The sequence below is a fragment of the Hyla sarda genome, chromosome 13 (assembly GCF_029499605.1).
Source record: "Hyla sarda isolate aHylSar1 chromosome 13, aHylSar1.hap1, whole genome shotgun sequence".
Lineage (NCBI taxonomy): Eukaryota > Metazoa > Chordata > Amphibia > Anura > Hylidae > Hyla > Hyla sarda.
Window position 1 is genome coordinate 23,443,599 of NC_079201.1, and position 20,738 is coordinate 23,464,336.

Sequence of the window (20,738 nt, forward strand, 5' to 3'; positions counted from 1 at the left end):
CCCCCATTTTAGCAAAATTTGCGAATGTGACTCCTTCTCTTCTGAGCATTTTAGTGCGCCTGCAGTGCACTTGACATCCACACATGGGGTATTTCCATACTCAGAAGAGATGGGGTTACACATTTTGGGGGGCATTTTCTCCTATTACCCCTTGTAAAAATGTAACATTTGGGGAAAACATCAGCATTTTAGTAAAAAAAGAAAATTAATTTACACATCCAAAGTCGTCAAACACCTGTGGGGTGTTAGGGTTCACTGGACCCCTTGTTACGTTTCACGAGGGGTGTAGTTTTCAAAATAGTACGCCATGTGTTTTTTTTTTTGCTGTCCTGGCACCATAGGGGCTTCCTAAATGGGACATGCCCCCCAAAAACCATTTCAGCAAACTTTGCTTTCCAAAAGCCAAATGTGACTCCTTCTCTTCTGAGCATTGTAGTGCGCCCACAGTGCACTTGACATCCACACATGGGGTATTTCCATACTCAAAAGAGATGGGGTTACACACTTACTGAATGTCATTTTTTTTAAATGGGGTAATTTGTGGGGTATTTCTAATATGAAGGCCCTTCAAATCCACTTCAAAACTGGACTGGTCCCTGAAAAATTCAGATTTTTAAAATTTTGTGAAAAATTGGAAAATTGCTGCTGAACATTGAAGCCCTCTGATGTCTTTCAAAAGTAAAGACATGTCAACTTTATGATGGAAACATAAAGTCGACATATTGTCTATGTGAATAAATATATAATTTATTTGGAATATACATTTTCCTTATAAGCAGAGAGCTTCAAAGTAAAAAAAAAAATGCACATTTTTCAACTTTTTCATCAAATTTTTGAAGAAATGATGCAAGTATCGACAAAAATTTACCACTGACATTAAGTAGAATATGTCACGAAAAACATTCTCGGAATCAGAATGAAAAGTAAAAGCATGCCAGAGTTATTAATGTTTTAAGTGACAGTGGTCAGATGTTCAAAAAATGGCCGGGTCCTTAAAGGGGTACTCCGGTGAAAAACTTTTTTTCTTTAAATCAACTAATGCCAGAAAGTTAAACAGATTTGTAAATTACTTCTATTAAAACATCTTAATCCTTCCTGTACTTATTAGCTGCTGAATACTACAGCGGAAATTATTTTCTTTTTGAAACACAGAGCTGTCTGCTGACATCATGAGCACAGTGTGCTCTGCTGACATCCCTGTCCATTTTAGGAACTGTCCAGAACAGCATATGTTTGCTATGGGGATTTCCTTTTACTCTGGGCAGTTCCTAAAATGGACAGAGATGTCAGAAGAGCACTGTGTTCATGATGTCAGCAGACAGCTCTGGGTTTCAAACGGAAAATAATTTCCACTGCAGTATTCAGCAGCTAATAAGTACTGGAAGGATTAAGATTTTTTAACTCCTTGGGGACGAAGGGCGTATGCATACGCCCTCACGTCCCGTCACTTAAGGACGGAGGGCATATACATACGCCCTCCGCATTTACAATCACCGCCCATCGCCGGGCGGTGATCGGACCGGGATGACTGCTGAAATCTATCAGCAGGCATCCCGTGGCAATGCCTAAGGGGGTCCTGAGACCCCCCCCATGTTGGCGATCGCAACAAATCGCAGGTCAATTCAGACCTGCGATTTGCCGCGATCCGGGCAAATCGGGTCACTGTGACCCGATCTCCCGGAAAATAAGCATGATCGGAGCTGTCAGAGACAGCTCCGACCAGCCTAAAGGATAGGAGCGAGGTGGCAGTTTTGCCACCCCCTCCTATCCCCTGCCATTGGTCAGTCAGGCTGACCACCAATGGCAGGAGGGGGGCGGGGGGTTAGAGTTAATTTCCCACCGATCGAAGTCGGGGCAGAGAGGGGGGGAACACAGGCGGAGAGGGGGGAGCATGGCCCGGCTTACCCGGACCTTCAGAGGCGTCGGAGGCGGCATCCCGGAGCAGCGGCTGCAGCAGGAGGAGCGGCGGCCGGAAAGTGCGGCGGAGAAGGCTGCAGTGAAGATCGCGATAAGTGATTTTCACTGTGGCCTTCTAAAAGCTGCAAAACTGTGTAGTGGTCTCTAAACTGTGGTCCTCCAGATGTTGCAAAACTACAACTTTCAGCATGCACTGACTGTCTGGGCATGCTGGGAGTTGTAATTTTGCAACATCTGAAGTGGCACAGTTTGGAGACCACTATATGGTGGTCTCCAAACTGTAGCCCTCCAGCTGTTGCAAAACTACAATTCCCAGCATGGCCAGACAGTCAGGGATGCTGGGCATGTAGTTCTGCAATATCTGGCCCTTCAGATGTTGCAGAACTACAACTCCCAGCATGCCTGGACAGTCTAGGCATGCTTGGAGTTGTAGTTTTGCAACATCTGGAGGGCTACAGTTTGGAGGCCATTACTTATTGGTCTCCAAACTGTTCTTCCCCAGTTGTTGCATAACTACAACTCCTAGCATGCCCAGACTGTGCAGGCATGCTGGGAGCTGTAGTTCTGCAACATCTTAAGGGCCAGATATTGCAGAACTACACGCCCAGCATCCCTGACTGTGCTGGGAATTGTAGTTTTGCAACAGCTGTAAGCACACTGGTTGGGAAACACTGAGCTAGAGTCTGTTTCCTGACTCAGTGATTCCAACCAGTGTGCCTCCAGCTGTTGCAAAACTACAACTCCCAGAATGCACTGACAGACCGTACATGCTGGGAGTTGTAGTCTTGCAACAGCTGGAGGCACATGGGTTGGAATCACTGAGCTAGAGTCTGTTTTCTAACTCAGTGGTTCCCCACGAGTGTGCATACAGCTGTTGTAAAACTACAACTCTCAGCATGTACAGTCTGTCAATGCATTCTGGGAGTTGTCATTTTGCCACAGCTGAAGGCTTTGTGGGGTGTGTCGTCCCCCCCCCCCCCCCCATGTGAATGTACAAGGTACATTCACACGGGCGGGTTTACGGTAGGTTTCCTTCTACAAGTTTGAGCTGGGGCAAATTTTCCGCCGCAGCTCAAACTCCGAGCGGAAAACTTACTGTGAACCCCCGCCTGTGTGAATGTATCCTAAAAACACTACACAAACAAACAAATAATAAAAAGTAAAACACTACATATACACCCCCTTACACGTCCCCCCCCAATAAAAATGAAAAACGTCTCATACGGCAGTGCTTCCTAAACAGAGCCTCCAGCTGTTGCAAAACCACAACTCCCAGTATTGCCGGACAGCCATAGACTGTCCTGGCAGGCTGGGAGTCTTGCAACAGCTGGAGGCACCCTGTTTGGGAAATACTGCTGTAGGGTTTTACTGTAGGTAACCGGGTCCGCCCCTTATTCAGGCCTCAAATGCGCATGGCGCTCTCTCACTTCAGAGCCCTGTCGTATTTCAAGGCAACAGTTTAGGGCCACAAATGGGGTATTTCCGTACTCGGGAGAAATTGCACTACAAATTTTGGGGGGCATTTTCTCCCATTACCCTTTGTAAAAATGGTACATTTGGGGGAAAAAACTGCACTTTAGTGAAAAAAATCTTTTTTTTTTCATTTACACATCCGACTTTAACGAAAAGTCTCACTGGACCCCTTGTTACGTGCCTTGAGGGGTGTAGTTTCCAAAATAGTATGCCATGTGGGGTTTTTGCTGTTCTGGCACCATAGGGGCTTCCTAAATATGACATGCACCCGAAAAACCATTTCAGAAAAATACACTCTCCAAAATCCCACTGTCGCTCCTTCCCTTCTGTGTCCTCTACTGCGCCCACCGAACACTTTACATACACATATGAGGTATTTTCTTACTCGAGAGAAATCGGGTTACAAATATTGGGGGCTTTTTCTCCTACTACCCCTTGTAAAAATTCAAAAACTGGGTCTACAAGAACATGCGAGTGTAAAAAATGAAGATTTTGAATTTTCTCCTTTACTTTGCTGCTATCCTTGTGAAACACCTAAAGGGTTAACAAACTTTCTGAATGTCATTTTGAATACTTTGAGGGGTGCAGTTTTTATAATGGGGTCATTTATGGGGTATTTCTAATATGAAGGCCCTTCAAAGCCACTTCAAAACTGAACTGGTCCCTTAAAAATTTAAAATTTTGTTAAAAATTGGAAAATTGCTGCTGAACTTTGAAGCCCTCTGATGTCTTCCAAAAGTAAAAAAATGTCAACTTTATGATGCAAACATAAAGTAGACATATTGTATTTGTGAATCAATATATCATCTATTTGGAATGTCTATTTTCCTTACAAGCAAAGAGCTTCAAAGTTAGAAAAATGCTAAATTTTCAATTTTTTCATGAAATTTTGGAATTTTTCACCAAGAAATAATGCAAGTATTGACAAAAATTTACCACTAACATGAAGTAGAATATGTAACGAAAAAACTTTCTCGGAATCAGAATGAAAAGTAAAAGCATCCCAGAGTTATTAATGCTTAAAGTGACAGTGGTCAGAATTGCAAAAAATGCTCCCGTCCCTAGGGTTATAATGGGCTCCGTCCCCAAGGAGTTAAGGCATAAATGGGCTGGGTCCTTAAGGGGTTAAGCAAGGGGTTAAATCACATTTATTTAAAAAAAAAATGTTTACACTTTTTTTTATGCAATGTTATAGCCCCTATAGTGGGCAATAACATGCATTAACTGATTGCCAGCACTGTTCAATGCTATGCCATAGCATAGCATTGATCAGTGATATCTGTGTTTGATTGCTCAAGCCTGGATCTCAGGCTTGGAGCAATCAAATGCCGATCGGACAGCGTGAACCCACAGAATAATATTTTTTGGGTTGCACAATACATATTATGGTAAAATTAAAGGTGTCATTACAAAGTGCAACTGGCCACGCAAAAAAAAATATAATAACTTCATATGGGTGTATGGATGGAAAATAAAAAAGTTCTACCTCTTAGAAGGCAAGAAGGAAAAAATGAAAATGAAATTTTTTTTATTGTCTGTGTCCTTAAGGCCAAAATGGGCTCTGTCCTTAAGGCGTCAAACATACTAATTAAAAAATAATAAAAAAGCTGGTTAACATGGGTATCATTTTAGTGGTATTGACCCACAGAAAAAAGAGAAGATGTTAGTTTTACCATAAGTAAAAGTGCACTGTGTAAAAACATAAAAAAAAAAAAGTTAATAAATAAATAAATTGGGGGTTTCTTATCAATTTTCCACCATGAAATATTTTTTTGGGTTGCGTGAAAGATTTCATAAATAAGAGGTGTCATTACAAAGAAAAGTTGGTGGCACAAAAAACAAGCGCTCATATGGGTCTGTAGATGAAAAAAATAAAAGCATTATGGCTCTTAGAAGGCGAGGAGGAAAAAACTAAAACACAAAAATGAAAATTTCCTGTGTCCTCAAGGCCAAAATGGGTTGTGTCCCAAAGAGTTTAAAAATAGACCACTAGGGGTCCTCATATCTAAATGTCCTATGTCACATCTAAAGCACAGCTTGGGACAAAGTCCAATAAGTGAGGGCTGGACTACCACTCCTCTGTGCTCACTTCTGTCCTATCAGACTGTCTGAAAACAGAGAGGAGGATGTTACAGAGCAGCAGTTACAGTGATTGGATGAAAAGACATAGCACAGCAAAACAGACTCAGGGAGGAAGTGAATGCATGGTAAGTGAGGGTGGGCTCAGAGCTTGCCTCAGACATGGCTCTTCCCGAGCAGTGGATGTCAGAATGAGTGAGGGAATTGTGAACCAAATATAGAAGCTAGACTCATACATGACATTGTGAGTAACATATATATGCCTTTTTCTATTTATATGATATAACACATACGCTCTAGGTGGCAATTCTAATTATACAGATCATTATTATTCATAATAATTATAGAGATTTTTTTGTATTAAAAGTAGGAAAAGTAGGGCAATAAAAGTTTTTTTATTAGAGGGGATTTTCTCTGTTTTTAAAAGCATTTTTGAAACTTTTCTATTCAATTTTTTAGTCCCCCCAGGGGACTTGTACATATGATTGTTTGATTGTTTATATAGTACACTGCAATCATAAATGATTGTTGTGAACTGTCAAATTTATGACCTCACAGAATAGGCTGTTGATGGAGAAATTGAGGCCTTTACAAGACCCATGGTTGCCATGACAACCAACTGGCGCCTCAATATTACACTGCAGGGGGCATCAGAGACATGACCTGCACCTGTCACGTAGATCTCCTAGATACTGTAGTCAATATTGACTGCGGCATGTTGGGGCTTTAAAGACTGGCATCGGAGGTAACTGATTGCTGTTATTGCTCTTAGATAAGATCTCATAAAGCCTAAGGTGTTGATGCGGTTAGGCATATCAATCAGTGCATACAAGCTGGGGGCTACAGTGCCCCACTTCTGTCCACACATGGTGTACACTTCTACCCTAATATACATACAATGCTAAGATCATGAGTATCAAACCAATCAAGTTTATTGTGGCAAGATGATAGCAAAACAGTGTGCCAAAAGTACTGGGACGCAGCCCAGAGCAAAATATGGATTAGAAGTATATAATAACAGTGAAACAACAACAGGTCAGGCATACAACATATGTCAGCAATACCAGGGTAGGCTCAGGGCAGCCAACCAGTAAATTAAAAAACAAAAAACAATAAAAAACAACAACAATGAGGTGAGGTCAATATGCGAAAAGTGAGTAACGAATATCAAGACAGTAGGACGATGTCAGCCAGGGATCCCAGACCACAGTAAATCGCTCCATAGAGTCATCACTCATTGCATTAAAGGGTAGCTCCCACCATCATGTTTTTTTTTCTTTCTGTCCCTGCCTATTGCCCTTCTATCCCTAACACCCTCCCTGCCTTTATTTTTATTTTTTTTTACTATTTTAAAAATGGCATTTAGTCTGCCTGGTAGTGTGCTCACTACCAGGCAGACTTCCCCAGCAGGCACCACGTCACTGATGCCTGCTGGGGGCCAACTTCCGCCCTTAGTTCTCCTAACAAGGTGGCTCCAGCTGTTTCACAACTATTTCCCTCCCCACCCCCCCTTAGTTCACCTATTCAGCGTCCCTCCAGCTGTTTCCCCACTACAACTCCCAGCTTGCCCTGACATCTATTGGCTGTCAGGGCATGCTGGGAGTTGTAGTGGGGAAACAACAGGAGGCACATCGTGATGGCCCATCCTGCTCCCGCTGCTGCCCGCGGCCACGCTGTACCGCACAACCCACTAACCCCCCCCCCAAAAAAAAAAAAACATTCAGTAACAGACACAACATAAATAATTTTACCTGTCGCCAGGGCCTGCGTCCTCTTCATTCAAAGCGCTCACTCCCTCCTGTCTGATTGACAGGCGGGAGCGAGCACCGCAGTGAATGAATTCCGACTCGTTGCCAGGCTTCAACGAGTCGAAATTATTAGTGACTATTTTTAATGAAAGTATATTAGAGATATGTTACAGTACTTAAGTACTACAACATATAAATTTTTTTATTTCAAGACAGTGCCCATTTAAGCTTTTAGGACAGCATAATCAGGTTAACCCTAGCTATCACTTTGTCTATGTACAGTGAATTCTGCTTCCAGTTACTAGCAATAAGAATTCGGGCAGCCAATAACACAAAATGAACCAGTTTGAAAACCCTGTTGGGCACTTTAGGGGGACCAGCACTGAGGAGGCAGAAAGTAGGCTTGAGAGGACAAGCATGGGATGAATGTCCCTCAATATCATATATGGTGCAGCTCCACCAAATATGATGCATGGTGCCCAGGTGGCCACAACCTCTAAAGCAGTACAGAGAAGTGGAGGGGAAAACTGTGGGGAGCCGTGTGGGCATATAGTATGTCCTGTGTAGGATTTTCAGGGACATTTCCATCAAGGAAACCTGAGAACTGCCCTTACTAAGAGTTTTGCAACACTCTTGTCACTGTATGGGGGAAAGCATGGTGCGGAAATCAGATTCTCACTGTAACATAAAAGGTAACTAACAATCAGGTTATGGGGAATTAAGGTAGCAATAAAGAATGGAGAGGAGGCCCTGGTGCTCCGGGGAATATAGAGCCAAGGACTCATAACGGGACAGGGAGATTTTGCGGGTAGGGGGGCTTAAGGAGGACAAGAAGGAAAACACCTGGCATGTTCTCAGACGTTCCAAGTCCGGAGGAGCGAAACATTGTGAGAAAGTCTCCACTGTACACAATCGCTTGTTAAAACAAAATCATAAAGGTTATACAATTTGTGCGACTGCCACCAAGAGAAAAGGCGGTGGTTCAGTCCAGGGAGAAATAAAGGATTACAGTACAGCGGGGTGAGAGGGGAGGCCCTTGACTGGAGGGAAAATTTTAACCGGATCATTCACCATAAAGAAAGAGAATAGAGAGTAAGGCGGAGGAGGGAACCATATGACTAACGGGTGGAAGGGACCAGAAAAAGAGAAGAAGGAGAATTAGGGCACAGCAGAGCAGATTAAAGTCGAACCCAGAGAGGGGTGCAAGAAGAAGCATGAAATAAGGTAAGTTGAGAAAGCCGAGCTGCATAATAATATTTAGAGAAGTTGGGGACTGAGAGGCCACCTAGGTGTTTGTGTAAATGCATGATTCTACAGGGAATGTGGGCAGGTTTATGTCTCCAGATAAATTGGAAGACATCTTGCTGTAGGGACTTAAGGTCCGAGCAGGAGACCGGGATGGGAAGGGTATGAAAGAAATATAAGACATGTTAGCACCACCATCTTGACTGCATGGACCCGGCCAACCCAGGAGAGATGAGGGAAATCCCATCTGCGAGGATCAGCATGGATAGACCAGAAAAGTTTGGGGTAATTGGCAGAGTATAGAGAGGGAATAGCGGGGGTAAGAGTGATCCCTAAATAGGAAAGTTTAGAGGTAGAGGCCGTAAAACGAAACTTGAGGTTGATTCATTTCTGAGTGTGGGCAGGTGTCATGTCTGTCTTGGTCTGTGTTCACACACAGCTATTGGATTGTTTGGGTGTGAACAGTTTTATGTTCCCTGGCCAGGGAATAGTTAATGTCTCTGGCTTGCTATCCAATTGCTTCCAGGGTGTGTCTAGATAAGGATCAGCTCAGCCTAGCCTCAGGGCTGGTGATATTTAATTATATCCTGACTTGTTAAAGGAGTTGTTCGCTGCCCTGCAGTTCGGAGCTCCGCTCACAGCGTCCGGAAGTTCATTAATCCGAACGCTGTGTGCGGGCTTCCGTGATCGCAGCCGCCGGGCGTGACGTCACGCCCGGCCCCTTCGTGACATCTCGCCCGCCCCCTTGTGACTTCACGCCCGCCCCCTCTACCAAAGTCTATGGGAAGGGGGCGGGACAGGGTATTGTTATTCCTGTGTCTACTGTTTTTTTTTTCTAGAGGATTAAGCGTATTCCTGTTTTGTTCTGGAGTATGTTCTGACTTGCCCGTTTTCCTGTCTGGTGTTTTGAACTCTACATGTTTATTAGTCCTTGATTTCAGATCTTTGGAGTTCTATACATGACTACTGATCTATAGTGTCCTCTATTCACGACCATTGATATATATTGTCCTCTGTTCACGACCACTGAGTTCTCTGTTCATGTCCGCTGATCTATTGTGTCCTCTGTTCATGACCGCTGATCCATAATGTCCTCTGAACTTAATCTGTTATAGAGTCCTATGTTCCTGTTCTGTTTCTGGTTTGTGACCGACTTTTTATTAGTATGTGTTTTTAGGCCCCTACACTTTAGCTCAGGGAGGGACCAGCGCCCAGTTGTCGATCCACCATTTAGGGTGGATGGGCAAGTAGGCAGGGAGATGTTTTAGGGTCAGTTTAGGACTTACTCTCCGTGTCCCCTGGTCGGTCCCTGACAGCAGGAACCCCACAATAAATGGTTTCAGACTTCGAGTTGTTGACCCTCAACATAGATGAAAAAACTGACAGAATACGGAACAAATTTGGCAAGGAAACTAGTGGTTTAGTCAAGGTAACGGCAGGTCGTCGGCAAATAGGCTAAGCTTATATTCAGTCTGACCGATGAGAGGACCTGTAACATCCGGACAGTTCTGGAGGAGAGACGCCAGGGGCTCCATTGCTAAAGCAAAGAGAGCTGATGGAAGGGGACATCCCTGGCAAGTCCCCCAGGATATATGGATTGATAGTGGATTATCAGTAAGGAGCTTTAAATATGATTAGGGCATACTTAAACAAACGAAGCAGATGGACAAAAGGGCTGGAAAAAAACATGCTAGATAGGACACCAAAGAGATAAGACCAAGAAATGCTGTTGAAAGCCTTTTCCATATCAAGAGCAAGGTCCATAAGGGGGGTGGAGGAGGTGGTACACCATTGCATAACATTCTGCACTTTCTGGACATTGTCCGGTGCTTGACGACCGGGAATAAACCCCACCTGGCCAGCGTGGATGAGGCGGGGGAGAAGAGAATTAAGTCTACGTTCTAGGATTGAGGTAAGAATCTTGGTGTCCAGATTAATGAGAGAGATGGGTCTAAAGTTGGTGACTAGTTGGGGGTCCTTGTTAGGTTTATGTATAATTGTAATAAGGGCATCTAAATATTCTGTAGGTAGACAAGGGGCAGAAAAGAGATGATTACATAATCTCGTGAGGTGGGGCAGAATAAGGTAGGAGAACTTTTTATAGACCAGCTGACAGCCCTTCCGGACCCGGGGCCTTACCCAACTTGAGGTGGGAGAGGGTGGAAGAAACTTCATCGGTAGTAACGGGCGCATTAAGAACATCACAGTCAGAAGGAGAGAGGGAGGGAAGAGAGATAGACCGAAGGAAGGAAGAGAGACGAGCAGAAAAATAAGGCGAATGAGCCGGTTCAGCATATAGGCCTGAGTAGAACTCATGGAAGGCCGTATATATATATATGGTGCGGGTGAGAAGAGCAAAGACCCAGTCGCAGCTGAACCCTATGCACAAAGTTAATAGTTTGCTGTTGCTTTAGCTGCCTAGCTAGAAGTTTATCAGGTTTATTTGCAAAAAGATAGTAAGTCACCTTAGTCCAGCGAATAGCCTTCTATACTCTATGAGACAGTACTGTATCCAGGTGTCCTGCAGAGCCTAAAAAAGATAAAGAGAGGGGGCCCTCTGGTGAGTTCCAAGGTTGCTAAATGTTTGTCACAGTCTTTTTTGAGACCGGAGGCAAGAGCAATAATATGCCCCCTAATATAGGCCTTGTGGGCAGACCATACCCAAACCGGATTACTATCAAGCGTGACATTAAGCACAAAATAGGAGGATATGTCCTCCATCAGTTGGGCTTTAATGCTAGGGTTAGTAAGCAGAGATTCGTTCAAATGCCATTTAAACGTTGTGGATGGCCTACCCATATGGCCTAGGACCATATCATGATCCGACCACGTGGATAGGATGTGTCGTGCATACAATAGATCCGGGAGGGAGGAGGGAGGGAGGAGAGTCAGAATCCAGTCAAAACATGATTAGTGGCCATGGGAAGGGGAAAAGTAAAAGTAGCCACGGGCGGACCCGTTATGTTCCCTCCACGTATCTGCTAGAGATAGAGAGCGGAAACGGTTCAATATAGTACGTTGTTGGGAATCAGTCCTTCTAAAAAGGGTCGTGTTAGAGCGATCCAGGGAGTTATGGAGACATTTCAGGCCCCCCCTACACTTAGAACGATATAAGGAGCGGTATATCCGTTGATAACTAGTGTGGAGATATTTTGGAAATGAGCTTGGGGTAAAATGAGTCTCCTGGAGATATATAACATATGGACGATGACAGGCATAGTCCAGAAAGGCTTTCCTGCATTTGGGAGGGGAATTAAATCCCGTACATTATGGGATAATATACGACACATAGTAAGTAACATAAAACAGGCTAAAGGACCTCAAAAAGGACATAATAAAGTGGTTACAATCCATGAGAGGTAAACAGTGAATCATAGCAAAACAATTCCCAGCATGGTGACAGATAAATGAGAGAAATAATAACACACGTAAACACAGACCTGGACAAACAACAAAAAACTAAACAAAAATAACCAACAGAACATGGAAAGCCGTGCCAGATATTAGCAGGCTACGGCCTACTTCCACTCCCGAGAGCGGGGAAGAGAGCATGAGAGACCAGCCACAACCGACTCCGGAAGAAGGAAAGAGGTGCACCAACCCATTCAGAAGAGTAGAAGGCATCATGTCTGGAAGAGGTGACAAGCGTGGGGCAGCCTGCTTCCGAGGGGTAAGGGGAACAGTGGCCCAGGTGCATATGGCTCGGGGCCCCCTCTGGGGCAGTGGAGGGACATCAGTCCAGCTAATGTTCTCCTTGAGAAGAGCTTCCTGAGCAGCAGGGAGGGAGAGTATAGTGTACGCCCGAGATCCAATTCGGAAGGACAAAGCGAAGGGGAAGCCCCATCGGTACTTTATCTGTTACTGCTGCAGGGCGATAGTGATCGGGCGGAACACCCTGCATCTCTCCAATGTTGAGGGAGCCAGATCAGAATATAAACGGAATGTAAGTGGTAGGTCAGGGAGCACAGAAAGGTTCCTGGTGGTAGCCAGCAACATATCTCGGACCTCAGGATAGTGTAGCTTAAGCAAGATATCGCCTGGTATGTCCTGACTGCGAGGGTGAGCCAAGGCCCGATGGATTCTATCCATACGGAGCAGGTCAGGAGCCACCTGGGGGAGCATGGCGCTAAACAAAGTTGGGGCTGCATCTTTAAGGTTATTAATGGACTTGGGCAGACCGCACATCTGCAGATTGGCGCGGCGGGACCGGTTCTCCAGGTCTTCCAGCTTGAGATCTAGGGCTTCAAGCTTCTCATCTTGAGAATCAATGTCCCTCCTGTCAGTCTCCGCCACGTCCAGCTTACTTTCATTATCAGCCACCCTCTGGCCCAGATCTTGAATTTGCTTAGTAAAGTTACTCACCGCCTTTTGCAGTTCCATGTGGAATAGCTGTTCAATATGCCAGAGCATCGCCGCCGGGGTGAGGTGAGACGAGCCAGCAGGATCGTCACCATCTGAGGCCTTTTCTGAATGAGGAGACGCGGGTGTAATCTTGGAGGCTGAGGAAGCCCGAAAGAACTCCGGGATAGACTGTGACAGAGCCTGAGTAAGTTTCTGCTTGGACTTCTTGGAGGAGCATGACATCTTTAGGAAGCGGTGGGTGCAATTCTTATGCTCTGGGTGCCCAAAGGGTGCTAGGAGGAGCCGGTTAACTTGCGGCCGGCACGGAGCTCACATCACCTGCGACAGTCCTGGTGGGCTGCGAGCATGCGCCCCAATGCTAAGATCTGTAAATAAAATGTTCACAGGTATCACCATTAATATTTAACATTTGACAAGACAGACCCTAAAAAATTTTTTTTTTATTAATTGGTGCCAGAAAGTTAAAAAGATTTGTAAATTACTTTTATTTTAAAATCTTAATCCTTCCAGTATCAGCTGCTGTACGCTCCACAGGAAGTTCATTTCTTTTTGAATTTCCTTTCTGTCTAACCACTGTGCTCTCTACTGACAGTCCATGTCAGGAACTGTCCATAGTAAGAGCAAATCCCCATAGCAAACCTATCCTGCTCTGGACAGTTCCTAAAATGGACAGAGGTGGTCAGACAGAAAGAAAATTCAAAAAGTAAAGTACTTCCTGTGGAGCATACAGCAGCTGATAAGTACTGGAAGGATTAAAATATTTAAATAGAAATAATTTACAAATCTGTTTAACTTTCTGGTACCAGTTGACTAAAAAAAAAATGTTTTCCATTGGAGTACCCCTTTAAAGAACACCACAATGTCTCATGAAAAAGCAATAATCACTGCTAATAAGATACCATACAAAATACAACTACTGTATATTAGCTGACACTAAGCCAAAGACTCCATCCTGTTCATGCAGTAATCCATCTAAAAATCAGTCAACAATGAACAACAAAAATAAAACAACCCAATCCAAGGAGCTGCGCTCACTTTATAGATCATGGGTAGGGCTGCTATCAAGAGCTGGTACCCATCACTAATGCCGGACATCAGAAAAAACTAATTCTCATATGGCTCTGTGGATGGAAAAAAAAGAGTTTTGCCTCTTAAAAGGCGAGCAGGAACAAACGAAAATACAAAAATGAAAATTGGCCCAGTTCTTAAGGCCACTAAGGGGTAAGCCCTTTACAGGTTAATAAAACTAGCCCATGTGAAAAATAGCTTCTTTGTTTGTGAGTATTTATTCAACTTAGTATACATTTAATACTTAATACTTGCAAATAATCTGGTCATTATTTCTAAAAACAAGCCAAAAATGGGATATAATCAATACAAATTGCTGGCAGGTTTCCTATAAAGCTTAGCTTAGGAGCTATATCTAAATAATAATACATACAAAAGATAAAGATGTACAAATGGAAAATGTTGAAGGTTTACCTAGTGCCTTGTGGATGTTCAATTCTGAAATTTTTGCATTCCTTTGTAAAAAGTTTTAAGAAGAAAAAGATATAAGGAATCTTTTTGCAACAAGCAGAGAAATTATATTTCCAAACCTGCTTCAATCTAGGACGATGACCCGTATCCAACAAAAATACTACTGTTTGTTTGTACACAGCCAAACTCTAATTGTTTCAACCCTTCATGGAAGGAACAAGAACACTTATGAAAAACTCAAAAACTGTGTTTGCAAATGCTCGTTGTTTAGAGTTAAGCTGCAGAAAAAAAAAACAAAAAAACTTTGTAAAAAAAAGTAATACTTAAATAATTTGCTACACATGAAAATTACCTTTTCAAATGGTAATCTGGTCTAAACCTTTTTTCATCAACCAAATGCATAGGTGATAAATGCTGGATAAATGATGGTTCCGACCACTGCAATCAAAACTAACCCGATTCACTGTTGTTCTCTCTGAAGTGAAAAATCAAGTACAGTCATGGCCGTAAATGTTGGCACCCCTGAAAGTATTTCTCAGAGAAAAGGATTGCAGTAACACATGTTTTGCAATACACATGTTTATTCCCTTTGTGTGTTTTGGAACTAAACCAAAAAGGGAGGAAAAAAAGCTAATTGGACATAATGTCACACCAAACTCCAAAAATGGGCTGGGCAAAATTATTGGCACCCTTAATTTGGTTGCACACCCTTTGGAAAAAATTACTGAAATCAATTGCTTCCTATAACCATCAATAACCTTCTTACACCTCTCAGCCGGAATGTTGTATCACTCTTCCTTTGCAAACTGCTCCAGGTCTCTCTTATTGGAAGGGCCTTTTCCCAACAGCAATTTTAAGAGCTTTCCACAGGTGTTCAATGGGATGTACATACCACAGGTGTTCAATGGGATTTACTTCAGAACTCTCCAGCGCTTTGTTGCCATCCATTTCTGGGTGTTTTTTGACATATGTTTGGGGTCTCTCGAATCCAAACCCAGCTGTCTGACACTGGGCTGTACAGTGTGACCTAAAATCTGTAGGTAATCCTCAGATTTCATGATGCCACCCAGTGCCAGAGGCAGCAAAACAACCCCAAAACATCATTGACCCTCCACCATATTTCACTGTAGGTACTGTGTTCTTTTCTTTGTGGGCCTCATTCCGTCTTCGGTAAACAGTAGAATTATGTGCTTTACCAAAAAGCTCTATCTTGGTCTCATCTGTCCACAAGACGTTTTCCCAGAAGGATTTTGGCTTACTTAATTTCATTTTGGCAAAATGTAGTCTTGCGTTTTTATGTCTCTGTGTCAGCAATGGGGTCCTCCTGGGTCTCCTGCCATAGCGTTTAATTTCATTTAAATGTCGACGGATAGTTCGCGTTGACACTGATGCTCCCTGAGCCTGCAGGACAGCTTGAATATCTTTGGAACTTGTTTGGGCCCTTATCCACCATCCAGACTATCATGCATTGACACCTTTTATCAATTTTTCTCTTCTGTCCACGCCCAGGGAGATTAGCTACAGTGCCATGGGTTGCAAACTTCTTGATAATGTTGTGCACTGTGGACAAAGGCAGTTCTCTTCTCCTCTTTTCTGTTGTCCATGCTTAGTGTGGCACACACAGACACACAATGCAAATACTAAATGAACTTCTCTCCTTTTCATCTGCTTTCAGGTGTGCTTTTTATATTTCCCACACCTGTTACTTGCCCCAGGTGAGTTTAAAGGAGCATCACATGCTTGAAACAATCTTATTTATCCACAATTTTGAATGGGCGCTAGTAATTTTGTCCAGCCCATTTTTGGAGTTTGGAGTGGCATTATGTCCAATTTGCTTTTTTTCCTCCCTTTTTTTTTGATTTAGTTCCAATACACACAAAGGGAATAAACATGTCTATAGCAAAACGTGTTACTGCAATCCCTTTCTGCGAGAAAATACTTCATTTTCTTGAAAAATGTCAGGGGTGCAAACATTTATGGCCATGACTGTATCTATTTTAACTAGGGATTTCCCGATAGCGATACTGGTATTGGTGCCGATACTAGCTATTTGCATGGTATCGGGGACTCGTTTAATGTCCCAGATACCATGCCCAATACCTGCTGCTGCTCCACTGTCCCGTTCTTTCGTCCTCCGGGCCGCATCATGTCGTCCTATGGAGGAGCATGTGACACACACGTCACTCCGCCTCCTCCCCGGCGTAACACTACGGAGGAAGCAGAGTGACGTATATGTCACATGCTCCTCCATAGGACGACATGATGCTGACCGGAGGACGGAAGAACGGGACAGTGGAGCGGCAGCACCCGACAGAGGAGGTGTGCTGCCTCCAAGAAGGGGGCTGCTACTAATGTCTACCGGGGGGGCCCTGCTGCTGTTTAAATGGGGGGGCCTGCTGCTGTCTAAACGGGGGGCCCCTGCTGCTGTCTAAACGGGGAGCCCCTGCTGCTGTCTAAAGGGGGGGCCCTGCTGCTGTCTAAAGGGGGTCCCTGCTGCTGTCTAAACGGGGGGCCCCTGCTGCTGTCTAAAGGGGGGGCCCTGCTGCTGTCTAAAGGGGGCCCCTGCTGCTGTCTAAAGGAGGGCCCTGCTGCTGTCTAAAGGGGGGGGGGCTGCTGCGGTCTAAAGGGGGGCCCCTGCTGCTGTCTAAAGGGGGGCCCCTTCTGCTGTCTAAAGGGGGGCCCCTGCTGCTGTCTAAAGGTGGCCCCTGTTGCTGTCTAAAGGGGGGCCCCTGCTGCTGTCTAAAGGGGGGGCCCTGCTGCTGTTTAAATTGGGGTTCACTGTCTAAAGGGGGGCTGCTACTTATGTCTACAGGGGGGCTGCTGTCTACAAAGGGGGGCTGCTGTCTACAGGGGGGGCTGCTGATAATGTCTGCAAGGGGATACTACCTACTATTAAAGGCAATCTTACAGCAGAGTCACCTGCACTAATTTGAATTTATAGGTAGATAGTGCAGGTGACCCGGTTTCTACCGCTGCTCACCATGTGGTCATCGTTCTCACCACCAATGCAAATTCCCTGTTCTGTCCAATGGAGAAGAGAGAAATCTTTGCTTATACTACAGCAGCCACCTCCATTGTACACAACAAGGACCCACATATCATACGGTAAACAGCGCCAGAAACAGGGTCACCCTGGTGTCAGATTGCCTTTAAAATATAAGTACTTGTACTTGGTATTGGCGAGTACTAGAATTAAAGTATCGGTACTCGTACTCGGTCTTAAAAAAATGGTATCGGGACATCCCTAATTTTAACAACTGAAAAGCCCCCTTAGGCCATGTTCACAGGGTGGAAGGTTTGCCCCGAAAATTTCTGGGTGGACATTCTGCAGACAGCAGGCTCCGGCAGCACATGCTGGGGCTAGGAGAGCTCGGAAATGAGTTGTCTTTCAAAGACTGTAATGCATGGTGTTATGGATACTATTGCATACTATTATGGATACTATTACTAATCAGTTACACTGTCCCTTTAAGTTAGACAGAATAACCCATACTTACCCATAACACTATACTCATTCACTTAAACATCTACTATGCTACCAATAAAAAGTCTGAGTATTGTGCCTAGTCGGATACCACAGATTTCCAGCAGAAACCCCACAAGAATAATGTTTCCAGTCTAAGGAACCCATATTTCAGCTAAAATACCACATGAAACATGTTTCCATCTAAATCATCCCAAGGCCTTTGCTTTTACAATAGAACAGCCACAGGAAGGACACATTTGTGGCAATGTGTAAAAATAACAACAAAAGGGGAGATAAATTGAACACAATAACGACGGGGGGGGGACGGGGGGGGGGGGGGATTGACGGGGGGGGGGTTGAGTAAATGCCCCTCTCCAAAATTTTTCTGCTTTTTGAAGAATGCGCTGGTTGTTTATTCGATCTAATAACAAAGAGGACGGGATAAGTGTGACTTCAGTGAAACAATTCATTAAAGCTGCAAAAGAAAACAATCCGACAATGAAGACAGCATGGGGCATTAAGTAAAAACATGAAGACAAGGGCTTAAAAAATATGACAAAAAAATAATTAAAAAGTTAAAAATACAAATGAATGTGTTCAGAATTAAAATAAGCTCCCTAAACAAGCCCCATTTCTGAACTTTCTCAGCGCTAGGAATTTGATGGAAAATACAAGTGGATTGGTTTACAAAAAGTTGCATGGGGAACAAATCTGCTCAGATTCAAGTAAAGAAAAAGGTCATGTTCATAAATCATATACATTTGAAGAATAGAGGAGTTTAGTACATCATTGTTTTAGGTATCATGGCTTGTGACAACTTGCAGTTCTATTTTGAAGGGGTTTTACAAGACCTTGATATAGATGGCTTATTTCTACAATAGGCTATAAATATTATGTTGTTGGGGGTCTAAATCCCAGCATACACACAAATTGCGATCAGCTGTCTGAAGGAGTCAATGAGTACTGCAGCCATTTCATTTACAGGCATATCTCCACACATATTGCAGTGTCTGTTACTGCTGTTTAGTACTATTCACTTGAAAGGGCCTGTCGCATCTTTTGGCCACCACAAGCATACTCACTTCTCACTTGTGACCCAGCTCTGAGAGAATGCCACCTGCCTTTACCTGCTGTTCTTCATATCCCTTATCTGCACAAACTCTGTAAGCACCGACCTACTGACTGAATGGCTGTGCTTTTGCTACCTCCTTTTGTACCACATTATTTCTGTCAGCAACTGCCAACGTTGACCATGAGACCTGAGGATTTCCTATCACATAGGTACACCCTGGAGGTCAGGGGTGAGTGTTAGTGCCGGCATTTATGTTCAGCTGGACACTGCAGCTTGTCAGTATGGGCAGTCTGCCACAGCCGTATAACGTATCCATCTCGGGCATTTTTTTGTGTGTGTGTATGGGGGGGGTTTGGGGAGTAGTGCTTTCTACAGGTCGGTAACCATCCATGTCTGCACCCCCACAGCTGATTGGTCAGTGTGATTTTCGCACCAAGGTTTTTCCCTGTTGTCGAGCGATGTGGTTGACTTAGTCTCATAATCACTTGGTGTTGTCAGTGGACCTCCGGCTGCAGTATAAACTTATAACTTGCCAGGATACCGTTAGCCATGAAGTTAACCCTGTGATGGAATGTGAGTAATGTCGCTATTATTTGGGGTGTTCTCCTTTCTAGTTGTGGATCGCCCTAACGGGATACATTGGAACAATTTCTAAGCTGTCTTGTGTTTTTATGGACTTTAGAGGAAGTCCATGTTGTACAGTCAAGCAGGTCCGGACATTTAGGGGGTGGGTACCTGGGGGATAAATCGGGAGGGGGGGGGCTGCACAGTACGCGTCCCATCACTGCGGTACTTTCGCAGGTAGTACTTTTCATTATCAGCCTTGCAAAAAAAAAAAAAAAAAAGCTGTAGTATTATACGATATATACGCTAGTTGCACCCTTATGGGTTTTAGTGTACATAGGTTTGTAGCTTTATACGCTCGTGGCTTTAAAATTGTACATATGCTAGTAGTTTTTATGCATACATTGTACATAAGCTTGTACCATTATATTGTGCATACTCTCACAGCATTTATATTGTACTTATGCTCGTAGCTGTCATATTGTAAATACGCTAGTAGTTGTTATACTGTTCCATTCATACTGTACATATGCTATTGTTATACTGTTCATATGACTGTACCATGTTATACTGTACATGCGCTCATACCAAATTACACTGTACACACGCTTATTTTATACATACGGAACATACACTCGTAGCTTTCACAGCATATACGCTCGTAGCTTCATACTGTACAAATGCTCGTAGCTTTTATACTGTACATACGCTTGTAGATTTCATACTGTACCTATGCTAGTAGTTGTTATACATTTGTACCATGTACACTGTACATACGATTGTACCATTATATTGTGCATATGCTCACAAAATTTATATTGGACAAATGCTCGTAGCTGTCATACTGTACATACGCTAGTAGTTGTTATACGTTCCATTTATACTGTACATATGCTATTTTTATACTGTTCACATGCCTGTACCATTTTATTCTGTACATACGCTCGCACCAATTATACTGCACACACACTTGTTATTCATATGGAACATATGCTCGTAGCTTTCACTGTACATACGCTCGTAGCTTTCATACTGTACATGTGCTTGTAGTTTTCATACTGTACATAGGCTCATAGCTTTATTATGTACATAGGCTTGCGTCATGTATACGAGCATACGCTTGTAGCATTTTACTGTTCAACTGTACATACGCTGGTAGTATTAACTGTTCATATATAGCATTTTCTGTAAGTAGCAATCTACTGTACATAGTTTTATACTGTAAAGATGCTGATAGTAGTTATTTTGTACATAGCTTTCTTAACATTTATATTGCTTATATGCTCACAGCACTTATAATGTGTAGGCACTAATTCTTAGCATTTATGATATG

General features: G+C 43.6%; 1 pseudogene; it reads right to left on the bottom strand.

Annotated features, from left to right (window-relative positions):
- Nucleotides 1-7,214: 7,214 nt before the first annotated feature.
- Nucleotides 7,215-20,738, bottom strand: part of LOC130297581 (uncharacterized) — a 438,873-nt pseudogene continuing 425,349 nt past the window's right edge.